Below are 15,385 nucleotides of genomic sequence, written 5' to 3'. Positions count from 1 at the left end.
CTATGCAACCTTGAGCTGGTCAAACAACCTGGCCAGACTGAAACATATGCAGAAGTATTAGGTACAGACAAACCCAACGCAGGTAGCAATGTTCAGAAATATAATAGCAGTACTGACATTTAGACCAAATCCTCTAGGCATTGCACACAATATATTACTGTTCATCTCAATACAGCTGTTGCAATAGATTCCAAACAAAACTTCCATGCTGTCTTCCTCACAAGTAAGGCAAAGGGACAACTCCCAAGTGGAGTACTCAGTTATACTCCACTGTAGCCATGGTATTGGCTAAGGCAGTAGCAGTGCAGCTGATTTGAATGTAATTAGCTACTTAGGAACACCAATTGGCCATCGGGATAGCACATGTTACTGATCTGTAACTATAAAACGTTGCCTTGTCACACATTCAAACCATCTGTATCTACCTGTAGGACAGTACAAAACACTGAAAGACGAACCGAAAATGAGTATTATACTAGTTAATAACGCCTTTGATTACTAAGACGGTATGTATAACATGTAGTATGTCTGTGTATGTAGTACCTGTACTGTAAGAATTACAGTGTAATCAATGCATATAGTGGAAATAGCTATCTTGTAGTGATGTATTGTTGAGCAGTAGTTATGCTTGTAGTATTCTATGTGTGTACTGCTGTAGGTCACACAGCACACTCCGCATACACCACAAGGGATGATATAGGCTTGGAACCCACCAATTCGCTTCCAGCCACTGTCAGTGTCAGGATTAGTCCAACAAGTATGTGCTATAACAAGGGATAGTATATGTCGATATATTGTAACAGTCGACATATGTATGGGTGTATAAGTAAGATGAACATGTTAAAGGTGGGCTTACCATGCAAATATGGTATGCATTGTGGAATATTGTGCCAATAACTGTGTAATGTACAGTATTGTAGGCAGATCTGTATTCTATTCTACATAGCAGTTCTGTTATGTTATGCAAACAGTAGTTATATCTATTGGCAATTACAATACTCAATGACAGGATGCATAGCATTAGTATTCATCTGACAGGTTAGCAGCATGATAGCAAAGATAATTGGAAGAGCCAGGTAACTATCCATGCACATAACACATGTAATATCCACCTCTCTACTATCATTTGCAAGCAATAACAGCTGTGCATGTGTACATGTTATGCAAATGTGTAGTGATCCTTGTTACAGGGCTGTGCCAAATGGCTATGTGCACACCTACATAGAGTGGATATTGAGAGTACAGACACACTGGTTGAACTACCAGGTTTGTGTAGCCCAACCTCTCATTGCCAGCCTAACAGCCACCTGCACATACTGTATGTAAGGTAGTGCACAGCACTGGTAGTGAAACAAGTTGCATATCATCTTTAACTCCAGTGTAATATCTGCAGTAGGAGTGTAAGATGTAGGAGACAGCTGCCATGTGCAATAGCCGCATCATAGGTGATGACTCACACTATCTGATTATATCCTGATCATGTTGATAGTGGCATCAGAGTCCATTGATACATCTCTGTTTGGAGAGTGGGTGTCTGTGCCCAACAGAGCTCATGGTCCTGGTGGATATGTGAGTATATACCCAGAGAAGGAAACAGGCCTGTAGACACTTGCATCATCTGTAATCAACTAACAGGATGTGATGTGCTCCTCAGAGGAGGATTGCTGCTAAAGGTAGCTACAATGTTTCTGTAATAGCCAGTGTTGTCGTGCCCATAACACAAATACTTACATGTGAGCATCACTGTCTAAAACATCTTCATAGGCAATATGTAAACTAAATACAGTACTTGGTACTTGTAGTACTGACTGCCCACACATTGTTTGGGATGCAGCTACAGGGGTAAGCTGGAAGGCAGCCCAGTCTACAGCCATGACTGGACTGGACAGTCATGAGGTGTAGGTTAACACATGCAGCTCATCAACACAACCAACACATACCCTTACCAGAACACAGTAAGGAGACCCACACACCACCGGAAATCACACACATTCACAGAGATGTCTAAGTATCTGGCCAAACAAGTGACACCCCCCAAGCAGGATGAGACAGACATCGAAATACACAAACTGTATGACATAGTTTGCATAATTGTGCCACACCTCTGAACACGTGACTGGAAACATGCCCAACAGTACTCATGTGTGAATGCAAACTTTAGCACTATGTTACACACCAACCTATACGAGGGCATACATACTGTCAGCTGCCTGTCTGCCATGATTAGCCACATACCCATACACTCAGACCACCTTTTGAACTATACACATGGCTCTGGCATATTCCATGTTGTTGTGCAGGACCTGTGATGCAGTAGCCTGGACTCCATGGAAACACATGTAGGAACTGTCAGGTCTTGTAGCCCATGCAGGTATGTCCCAAGGCCTGGGTAGAATTCTGCCATTGGCCAGAATGATACTGCAGTACAGGGACAAAAGGATTGTATTCCACAATTGTCTAGTGTAGTGGTGCGTGTCAAAGGGTATCCAGTATCTGTCATCCTGGGATAACATGGTTGACAGACCATGATGCTTTGCCAGACAGGGCAGTGCACATGTCACCCCTGGGAATCTAGATACTGCCTAGGGCTCATGCTTCCCCTATAGTGCCTTCATCATGCACGGTTCAAGTGAGGGTCCACTGCTGTTACAGGGACAGCCAAGCAATAAACTACAGGTCTCTCTACACAATGATACATGTCAGAAACACTATACGGGCACACATATGTCAATCCCTAACATGGAGAACATATCTGTGCAGTGGCTGAGACATGTTTTAACACTCCAGAGAGCACACCTGCATGGCCATGTTATAACACATACCTCACCTCTTGCCCATTATCCTTTATTGGAACACATGGGCCACAGGTGTGTCCATATTCCTGAAGGATATGTACACCCCCACGCTAATTGCACTTGCATAACATCAGATGCATTATGCTGAGCAACTACCTTTGTACCAAAGCAGAATTCAAAATGCACCTGCAGACAGATCACCCATCAAGCCGCGGACTTCCCAACTGTCATAATGTGCTGTAATGGGGAAGATTAGGTCTGAGACAGAACCATAATAATGGCTACTCTCAACTATTCATTATGAACTGTGAAGACTCCTCATTTACCAACACCTGCGCTCAATGCATGTTGGATTCCATCGACTCCACTGACCTGGATCACAGTAGTCACACAAACAGGGCTAACAGTATGCTGCACATAGTTAGTCTCCAATGCCAATGTTATGTTTCCTAAGAGCAGAGTGGTGAGTGTCATGGCACCCATGTAGATGGACAATGCATGTGCAAATGCTGAATCCTACACAAATGAACCTTAAGCAGTCACATATGCGCAGTGATTGTGCCATTGAAACATCACTAGGATTCAACCCAACACAAACAAGTAGGCAAACTGGTGTTACCATGCTTTAAACTGTACCACAGAAGGTAGTAACTGTTGCAAGAGTGAACACACATGAGTGTAGGTAATCCCTGGTCAGCCTCAGTAAGATGCAGATACACCATATAAAACCATGCAAAGCTACTGTGAAACTAATCAGCCACATTTTATGAGGCCAAGCACAGAGCATTCTATAGCTGTGTCATTAATCGTAATGGCAATGACAAGACCTGCCATGCTGCACAGCACTATGGCATGGGAAGTACTGCACCTACAGAAATATCACCCGTTCATCCATCTAGGGTCTCGGAGAACCTAAACCCACTCTCACCTCTCCCCTCCAACAGGTACACTTAGTAATATATCCATGTATACTACAGGGCCCCTGTACTAATGACTATGGAGGTACAAGCTGCACTCTCTAAAGCCATACATACAGCTTTCATGGGACCTGTCAACATCCCAGGGTGTATCCTACACAAATGTAAGAACATTCAGCTATCCACATACACATCATGTTTAATCATAGCTCCATGTCAGGCTGAGTACACACCGAATGGTGCACAACAACAGTTATCACACCCCACAAAGGGGGAGACACCATTGTTAATGGGACATAGTGCACAACTACCCTGCTGAGTCTGGTCTGTACAGCCATGAATCGTGGTCAACGTATTTGATGTACTCGGTACAGATGTAGATGACAGTAGGGTTGATTCACACTGCATATCATGACCTTGCCAGGTCGTAGGACACCATCACCCATACTGTATTCCAGCTACACTCAGTAAACTAGGTGTATATTCCTATGTCACATGAGTGGTTGGTAACTAGACTGCTGGCAGAACCAAACCTACAGAAAGTGTCTGACTAATACACACACATCAAACCAGTGCCAGCCACAGTAATACAGGGGTCATTCCTGGTACTCCCCCTCTTTGTTATCTATACCACACAGACTAACACAGAAGGCATCAGCCTATTGATGTTTGCAAATGACTATGAACTAGGAGCAATAATTGACTCAATGTGTGCTGCGTTCAACATACAGAAGGGCCTTAGTGTGTCAGATGTGTGGTGTGTGATGTATGGCCACAATCTGACAGCTAAGTATTGCATTGTCATCCCCTATGTCACAAACCATGTACCCATTAACTACCACCTAGGCAGCAGTCATCATATTGGCAACTGTGTGTATGGGATGCAGCTGGCCAGTACTTCCCTTTGATAGTTACATCACCACAAAAGACAGGTAGTCGTATGTGGCACCCCTAATCATGACAGGATGCCATCCAGGAATATAGAGATACCTGCTCAGCCATACTCAACACCCATGTGACCCATAATAGATCACATATTTCCTGTAAGGGTTATTGCCCATGTGTAGATGGCCTACATTGACCTTCCCAATCCCTAGCTGCACTATGTAGCATGCAGCCTACCCTGAATAAAGCCATGTCCACCCAGAGGTGTTGGACATGCTACACATAACACATCCTGATCCCAAATAAACACATACATCATGGATATCCACCTTTCTAGTACAAGGATCACAACATGCCTGACAGATCTCTGTCCCATACACTTAACATACTCTTGCCATACTATGCATCCCTGTCCAGCGAAGCTGCACATCCCCCCTCTCTGTGACATGGTGTGATGACTGCATGTCAAATATATCAGTAACCATGTGTATCAGTTCTGTGGCACTGCTTGAACTGGCCACTGAAACTTACCTGTCTGTTGCCTACAGCTAGGTAACCTGTCTGCCTAGGCTCATAAATGGCCCAGGCATATAGCCTACTAGATCACTATGACCATACATGCTATAGTTGATAGCCAACCCTGCAAATACCATCAGGCTAGCTATTATCCCATGTGTTACACATGTGCAACACAGGCAATACATGGCAGGATGCTACACAGCTGTACAGTGCAATGTAGATGTATATGGCAAAACATATACATGCTTGCAAGTCTGCAGGGTCACAGGTCATGTCCCTAATGGCTATGTATGACTATATATGTGACATATACACAGCATTAAGGTCAATTGCATTAATGTGAACACATCCAGGCATGTGCTAATAGGTAAGACACCGCTACAGGTAAACAGACATGCCCACGTCAAGACAACATCCACATGGTGTATGAGCAATGTCATCACATGACCCACACATATATGGCGATAACATCACATCACCAGTAGGTGTCAAATGTGTGTGACTTATACATGTCAGTGGTGTTAGTGTCATGTAGATTTGCAAAGACATATTTGCAATCTTAATAAATGTGATACACATGTATGTTCAGCTGTACTGCTGTACTTCTCTGTGAGTTACTGTGACTTGTCTCCATCATTATGTCTTCCAGGTATGCCATGTAGCAGACTGCCGGCATACAACCGCTTGGAGGGTGAGGTCCTCATCCCATACCTCCTCTACAACTATACAACGCTCTTCAGCCATGTGCCACAGGATGCACAGCAGTGGGATGCCCTGTGGGAAGAACTCTGCAGGAGGGTAAATGATGTTGGTGGTCACAATTGCACCTATCAGCAGGTGCACTGACACTACACTGACCTGATAAGATGGGCAAAACAACACGCTAATGCAATCGCTATGGAACAAGGTGCAACAGGTGGGGGGGGCCACTTACCCAGCCCCCACTCATACGTACCAAGGAGCTACTGGCCAACCTGGTGACACCTGCAGACCTCCATGCACAAGCTTTAGCTGGTATTGTGGAGGTGGGTGTCTCTCAACCACCGAGCCTGGAGTTGCCTGGTAAGTCACTACTGCACATAAAACACAACTATATTTCATAGTGTTACTGTACAATATGTAACATCATATGCAAGGCATGTATGCACACATGCCACATACTATAGTCTGCTACTCTATGTATGCACAGATGTGCATACTCCATAGTATAGTGTATTGTACTGGCTTATGTGATAATATGAACATTGCACCTTGTAGCTCTCACACAGGTGTGGATAATGATCTTACTGCTGTGACAATCCTGTTTAGGTACCTCTGGTGTTTTGCAGTGACAGCAGCCTGTATCAGGTGAGATTGTTATTATTTACCAGGCTTGATAATGCATGGAACATATTAATTGCATGCTATCTGCCATAACACACGTGCACATAATGTATGGTGGTCCTGTTAATGGACACTGGTCAGACCTGCAATGCATCACACTGTTTACTTATGTGAAAGAACTGAAGACTATATGTCACACCTACACTAAACCTTCCAAACTGTCATTGCCAGATGTGTGGACAACAGTGAATACAATGGTGGAGGTGTGTTCCACTGTAGGGACAGGTATTACATATCAGCATTACCCATGTTGGGAATATGAACAGTACTGTACAGAGAGCATATGTGTGCACACACTCTAAATGTGTTGGAGCTGGAGTATGACCGGCCCACAGGATACACCCTTGTGGAGTATACCTTTGCTATGAATGTCACACAATGTCATGTGCTATCCAGACATGTCCATGACATGTAGTGGTCTGACTGCAACACTGCTCAACTATCATGCAAAACATGTCTCACATCCCATACATACCACCCTTTGTCTGCATAATCCTGTCCTCAGTAGAGCATATGACATCTATGGGTGTATGTCATATAGGATAACACTGACATGTGAAATAAGATGGCCATCACAACCATTGGACTGAACATGTGTACACATGGCCATGGAGGATGGCTAGAGACATGAAGCAACACACACAGTAGAAGTGATGTACATGTGTGTGCACCCTGTTGTACATTGGCTCGACACAATACAACTATGGCCTTTGTGTAATGGTGATATTGCAGATGTGAAACACTAAACATCATACAGGCCTGTGCACAGCTTGTGTAGGCATAACATGAAACCACCACATAACATGTCTTGAACATCTTGATTGTGTCATGACATGGAAGCATTCATCTATACAGTATCCAAATACATACATGTGTTGCACAACATACACATACATCCACATCATGCCACAGATACAGTACATTCACCTTGCTGGTGTCAGACATCATTGTCATGCCTGCTCCTCATGTCTGTGAGGTACACAGATGGCATGTGGGACATAGAGTACTGCTAAGTTAGCCATGTGTGTGCATAATTGCCAGGCATCAGTAATATGGTTGCAGATGTGCAGGGGTGTCATCCGTATACCCTTATGTGACCTGTGTCACACATTTCACATTAGGGTTTATTGTGTATAAACCTCGGTGATGTGGGTCACATTTCACATTATATTATGTATTGTATGTGAACATAGTCATGGCTATGAACTGTGTCAGTAGCTCACACTGTATAGTAATTGTGAATCCACATGATGCCCTGCAATGGCTATGCACATCAGCTCAATGTGCAGTATGTCCCTGCATATTTGTAGGGTGGACAGACAGCATTGCATCAGTTGAAAGCCCATGTTAGTATAACATGCCCCTGCATTGGGACACCATTACTGTACTGCAGTTTGGAAAGGACACCATTGTGTTACACATGTATGCATGTCATTCAACATGTCAGCAGAAGACATGTCATACTACATGTGATTGGCAAGGTCATACACCACATAGCAGGCCAGTGTACTGTAAACCTGTGCTAGTCTGTGGGACCATTGCAAAGTAGGGACAGTCATGTCAAACATGTGTGTACAGTCACATACACAATGTTTACACTCAGCTCAGGGGTAGGCAGAATAATGTTGAACAGACATGCACTGTTTTGAGGGAGATATGCAAGCTAGGGCTCAGGCAAACATAGTATGCAGTTGACATACCCTACTGGTCATGTTCTCACACATAGGGGCAGTGGCCAACACAAAGCATCAGTGGCAGATGTACAAAGGTCAGCGATGGTCTGTTAACATGTGGTGTATGCTGACCCACCATGGGAGTGCAGTGCAACAGTGCAAAGTGCATGCATTGTGTTGCAGGTATGGAGCATAGGCTACTAACACAAATGGTGCAATACAGGTATATATGCTAACCACCACTATAATTGTGTAAGGTGCATGCTGCCTACTATAACACATGCATGCTGTTGTGTGCAACTCAGAGATGTATGATAACTACCACTATAATTATATAAGCTGAAACTATAATTGTCTAAGCAGAATGCCATCTACCATATCACCTGCATGTAGCGTGAGTGTGTGTGTGTGTGTGTGTGTGTGTGTGTGTGTGTGTGTGTGTGTGTGTGTGTGTGTGTGTGTGTGTGTGTGTGTGTGTGTGTGTGTGTGTGTGTGTGTGTGTGTGTGTGTGTGTGTGTGTGTGTGTGTGTCTCTGTGTGTCTGTGTTTCTGTGTATCTGGGTCTCTGTGTCTGTCTGTGTCTGTGTCTGTCTGTGTCTGTCTGTGTGTGTGTGTCTGTCTGTGTGTGTCTGTGTGTGTGTGTATGTGTCTGGTATAACTTGTAATGTACAGTTCTTGTCTTCCCCTCACAGGTGTTGATGTAGGTGCGTTGCCCTCCTGCTGTCCACCTGATGTTAGTGTCCCCACGGACTCTAGCAGTGATGATGATTGTATGATTGAGGCACAGGCAGGGTTGTCAGGGGCTGAATCTGTGCCACTGGTTGCCATTCCACCTGTCTCCCCCTCATCCTCACACACAGTTCCCCTGCCTGCACATACTGCATCACCACTGGCCGTAGAGGAAGGACTGTTGGCAGGTGGTCGCATGGAACAGGGAAGTGTGGTGACTATGGAAGGTGTGCCTGTGCACCATGATCCCAATCAACAGACTGGTGATGTCCCACACAGGCATGTGCCCAGAGCTGCTCGTAGGAGGACCACTGGCCAATATGCCCCTGTGAGACAAAGCACATCAGCTGGAGTCACCAAATGCACGTTTCAGGCTGTAATGGAGGCACAGGCATGTGCTGAATGGCACAACAGAGAAGGCCTGAGGCTTCAGAGGGCTGTTGTCCATTCATTAACTGACAACATCCAGGCACTTGCAAATGCTCACCATCATCCTGCAGATGTTTTGGATAGATGATTAGGTGACATGGTGGGAGTCCTTGACCATGGCATGTCAATCCTCGAGTGTGGAATGTCTGTGCTGGAACATCTGGTGGGAGTGAGGCATCAGGCATGTGGATGTAGGTCAGCTACATCACCTGTTGAAGGTCTACATGAACATGTTATTGCACATGCCCGCTCCCATAGTGGTGGTAGCAGCAGCAGTGCAGCTGGTGCTGTGCAGTCCACACCAGGACACAGCAGGCCACGTGCACATGGTCCTGGATGGTCCCAACAGGGACACGATTCCAGTGGACATGTGTCATCAGACGGTACCCAATCTGGACCTCTGCCTGGGTAGTCCCTGTGCAACCCCTAGCAGGCACAGGTCACGTGGCCATGGCCAGACACCATGAACTGTGAAACCTGCCTTGTACAGTCTGCAGCTGTCAATAATACCCCTGTGTAGGCCAGCCACATGTCAGACCTGTGTGCATGCATGCACACACACTGGAAGCAAATGTAGGGTACCTCAACACACACACGCATAACATCCACACATGCCCAATGATATCACAGGCCCTAACACACACACATGATGTCATCCAATGGCACAGCCTAGGCCTCTGGCAAACATTATCACCCTGTGCATATGATGATGCCTGTGCCGCATCCCTGTCATCCACACCATCGGTGCAGAGACATGTTCATATGGTCTTATGCACAGGATGAACATACTCGATAGACAATTGTAGATTAATATTGTTGAGTAGTGTTGACAGGCAGCAGACATAACATGTATTATAGTTTTAGAATGCATTTTGTACATTTGACAATATGTATCGTGTGTAACAACACTAACAGCATGTTGATCTTGACGTTCTGCCTTCCTCTTTCAGGTGTAGTTGCATGTGCCGGGAGATGTCGGTATTTGTGGGTGTCTCATATGTACATGTTGACTACCCACAGATCAGTATGACAATGCCTGCATGCACTTTGTAGCTTCCACATTACAGTTATATTCTCCCATGTTTCAATTATGTTTACTGTTCTAATGATCCAAGAGCATGATAGTTGTGTAGTAAGCTACTGTGTTCAGAGCTGTCACATCCATAGTGGGTGGAGGAGGTAAAAGAGTGATATGCCAGATGACAAGGGTAAAGGTCAGTGGAAATAGTGGCTTCTCATTGGGAAGCAGTAATACCCACTGCCATGACAGCATGCAAACACAGACACACCCACACACTCAGGGATTCACAGATACAGTAACACACGCTCTGACACACATACACACACAGTTGCCAGTGTTCAGATGAGAACCCTTGCCTATGTGCATATCATCATTATAGTACTACGCAATTACAAGATGCACCACAGAGATTACACATGTACAATTAGTTGGAATGGCCTAAGATTGAGGACATTGGCAGGGATACTACAGTGCAGTGAGTATATGTGAGGAATGGGGTCCATCAGTAGGCTATGTAACAACAGGTTACACCCCAGGGTGTACATGTTAACAGGCGGTTATAATGCCCATCTATGATTGATGATATCAACAGAGATACTAGATTGCATTGAGTGGATGGGGGGAGGGGGCATTAAAATTTCACTATGGTAAAATACAGCCTCGCTCCAGGAACCGGACAGCCATACACACACGCACACACGCACACACGCACACACACACACACACACACACACACACACACACACACACACACACACACACACACACACACACTGGCATTCACAAAGATATACACCTATGTCACACACATACAGACACTTTATATGTGTGAGGTTTAACCACCTGCCTATGCCTTTCTTTCTACACTTCACTCTGTACTGGTGTCAACAACAGTGTTCAGGAGAATGATAACATGTGGGATGTATTCCCAACCATAAGTGACATATATGGACCACACACCCAGACGTGCCAGTACTGTGAATCAAACACCTGCCTATCTCATGATAGGTACTACAGAAGTACAGCACTATCGCATCCAGTACAATGCTTACTAACTCTTTCCTTTGACAACTGTGCTGATATGTGCACAATATATGCACAGGGGAGGTATTACTGTTACAGGTGTCATGAGGTTTGCCTTCAGTGTCACCCTTACAGCATTCTACATTGTCTGTCTTCCACTTCAATTAACAAAACCTGACCTTAGCAGTTACACAGGTTATTGTAAGACTGATTGTAACACAACAGTGAGCTGTCCTCAGTAATCATTCATCTGCAAAGAAGCCCCACCACTTAGTAGTCATGTCCAAACATCTGTCCATACCTCATGTACGGCTTACTGTACTTAAAGCATAGCACCATATACAGTTGGCAATGTTGAGGCTGCATTGCAACAGCATGATGTACTAAGACAACAGTCACCCTCAGACATCAGACACTGCACACACATGGAATCTACACAAACATCAATACATGTACACATATGCGGGCTACATCAGTACGTGCACTAGCAGGTCAAGAGGATACATTCCACACCTTCCCCATGCCATGTGTGAAACATAGCCGGGCATTACACCATAATGGATGTTGTATTCATGTACTGGTAAGACACCACCACTTTCACCGAGTAGCTAAGTGTACATATATTACAACAGTACATATCAGCAAGACACACACAGCATTATTTCATGTCATGCTCCTACAAACTGTTACTTGACAGTGCCATGGTGAAGCCTGTGACTACTCAGGAACATACAGAGCAGAGCTGGATTTCCCTGAGTCTGTCAATACAGGTCATGTGTAAGTCCTATAGTCCTGTTATTTGGGTATGTGTGTAGGCATTGCATTAGGTGGACATGTCTAAAGACATACATGCCACATGGGGTGTTGTATGATATGATATGATAGGTGTCATGGGTGACCAGTAGAGAGGGGATATTACCTCTGTCAACACAGATACCAAACCTTATGTACTGTTAGCATGCTATCTGCCATGTGCATGTGTGTAATGACTGTAGCCATCTGTATGTAGAAACAAAAACAAAAGCTATGGTAATGTAATTTATGTTGTATGAGTGTGGGATGTACATAGCCAGGGCAGGTACAGTTAGGTCATATCCAACCATGAGGGTGTTGTTTACTGGTGTACAGCAACAGTTGACCGTGTTAATGCTGACAACATCCGAGGGACCCTGGTATGTGTACAACTGAGCTGGTTACAAACAGTGATATTATTGCATTGCATAACATATTCTGCAGCTGTGTCTGTACATGGGTACTTTGCACAGCTGATGTAGGCCTAAATACAGTCCACCAATCGAGGGTTATCTGGTGGTCTGCCATACTATGTCATACCCCATATGGATGTGTGTTGGTAGTCTGGGAACAAGGTGGTGGATGTATATGAGGATACAACCTAGAATGCAGCATTTGCCACTGTCACCTGTACCTGACTCATCTGTGATGTGTTATGTCAGAGAAGTGGTCTTTACATGTGAGTAGCCTTTATGAATATGTGTACACCACCACCTGAAATGGTCCATACCACTGTTATGGCCCACATGTCTGGATCTGAGTTATATGGTGGTAGTGCAATTGTGCACTACAGAGCCTTCAGCCAGGTGTTCCTCACTGCACAGATGTCAGTATTCCCCATTGTAGGTTCTACATTGAGCAAATGGATTACTAAAGCCACACATCTAGCACTGGTTAGCATAAGCATCCAATGCAATTGTCATGTAGGTGTCAAGGTGTTACTTCTATGAGTAGGACATTTGTCTTGGAATGTCCCTGTATGGGTAAATGTGACCTAGGTATTATCCACACACACGTGTAACATGGATGCATGTGCTGTGTGTTGAAGGCTCGTCGTTCGGTCATGACAGACACTGGACAACTTCATAATAACAGCAGGACATTGGCTCACTGTTCTGGTCTAGAAGTTGCCACTCGTACCATGACATCACAGCGAGTGGCATTAATGTGCTTGGTAGCAAATGCCTCATGTAAGGTGACAGACAGTAGCAGAACTTGTGTATATGACCAGTGTGAGATATACTTAGGGTAGCAGTCCTGCTAATAATGACAAGTACTAACACAGCCGGGAGAGGTCATCTTGACACCTGCACCTCAGTAACATTACACAAGGTGGCTCACACATTATGCTTGCAGATGCCACTCTTCCACATATAATGCCACTGTCCACAACCTGCTATCAAAATATGCCTTTCAGGGCAGCAAGTGTGTGACAAATGCTATAAATAGCATCTGCCTGTGCGACCCAGGTAACCTATTGTCTGTCACGTCCACACATGTATGAATGTGTATACGTAACATATATATGTCAGTACTTCATGTACATGTATGCATGTGTATCACACAGCACAGACACAGATATATCATTTACGGGCCACATACAGGTATCAGGTAGTAAACCAGTATGATGTGCATATATACTGACAGGTAAGATGTACCTAGCTGTAAACCTGTGTGTTTACAATAGGAGTCCATTACAATGTGTTCTGTACATGTAAGTGTTTGAGCATGCACATTGTGGCCTTCAGTAATTAGAATAGCCCTGTGCTACTAAGTGTATGAGTGTACCCACTGCTACCTTTTGTAATTTGAGTCAGTACATCTAACAAGCCCTTTGTTACTAAGTGTATGAGCATGCCCAGTATAACCTTGTGTAGTTGTAGTCATAGTGCACCCCAAACGGCCCTGTGCTACTAAGTGTATGTGCTACTAAGTGTATGAGCATGCCCACTGCAACCCTGTATAGTGATAGTAGTTGTCCATTCCACAGATGGCCATACTCCAGTTCAGGTTCCTGTTGTGCTACAAGTATACCTCTCAGGCCTACCTGTAGATGATGTGTCTGGCTGGTTTTGTCCTCAATCTTAGAAGGGCAGTCTGACTGCCTTGGAATGTGTCATCTCTGTGGCATGTCTCATAACTGCATAGTACTGTAATAGTGATCTGTAGGTAGGCAGGAGTTCTGATCCCACCACCGGCAAGTGTGTGTGTGTGTGTGTGTGTGTGTGTGTGTGTGTGTGTGTGTGTGTGTGTGTCAGCAAATGGCTGAGTGTGTTTGTATGTGTGTGTCAGCAAATGCCTGAGTGTGTGTGTATTTGTGTCTGCATCCTGTCATGACAGTGTGTTTTGCTGCATTCCAAAGAGATACCTCCTTTTATACTGGTCTTTATCCTTGTCAACTGCTAAACCTCTCTCTTCCCCCCTCCCCACTACAAGCAATCGGTCCTGTTATGTCAACCAGCTCAGAAGTGGAATCAGAGTAAGTGTAATTGTATGTATTCTGTGGCACATACCCCAACTGCATACCACTGCACTAGTTACCGTTACATAGGCAAGACATGTATGCACAATACTGGCAAGTGTGTGCATGTTTGTGTGTGTGACTACCCTGTAGCCAGGCATATACATGTATAATGTCTTTTAGGACACCATGGTAGCCATCTGTGGTGACCAGTATCTACAAAGTATTACATATTTAGGAATGGTAAAGAATACACAGTCAAGCATGACTACAGTAGGGTATGTTATTTTCCTGTGCCACCGTCGAGCAGTGACACAGAAGTGGTTGCTGGGATGTAGGTCCATGCCCATCATTCCCCCACCCTAACTCCACAATCCCCAGGGTAGATTACATTAGCCATCATTCCCCACCCCAAACTCCACATACACAACAACCATCCCTTCTCTGGTGAACTGCTTATGATTTAAATGTTATAACACAAGAGATGCCTCTGTTTTGTGAACACATCAGTTCCTTTGGAATCCTTCTGTGTCACAAAGGGTCTTCAGATGTATATATATATATATATATATATGTATATATATATATATATATATATATACATATATATATATATGTATGTATTTTTGGCTGTGTATATGTATATATATATATATATATATATATATATATATATATATATATGTGTGTGTGTGTGTGTGTGTGTGTGTGTGTGTGTGTGTGTGTGTGTGTGTGTGTGTGTGTGTGTGTGTGTGTGTG

This window comes from Protopterus annectens, chromosome 3.part0, assembly GCF_019279795.1.
Source record: "Protopterus annectens isolate FY-2018-M chromosome 3.part0, PAN1.0, whole genome shotgun sequence".
NCBI lineage: Eukaryota > Metazoa > Chordata > Ceratodontiformes > Protopteridae > Protopterus > Protopterus annectens.
This window is presented reverse-complemented; position numbering follows the sequence as displayed.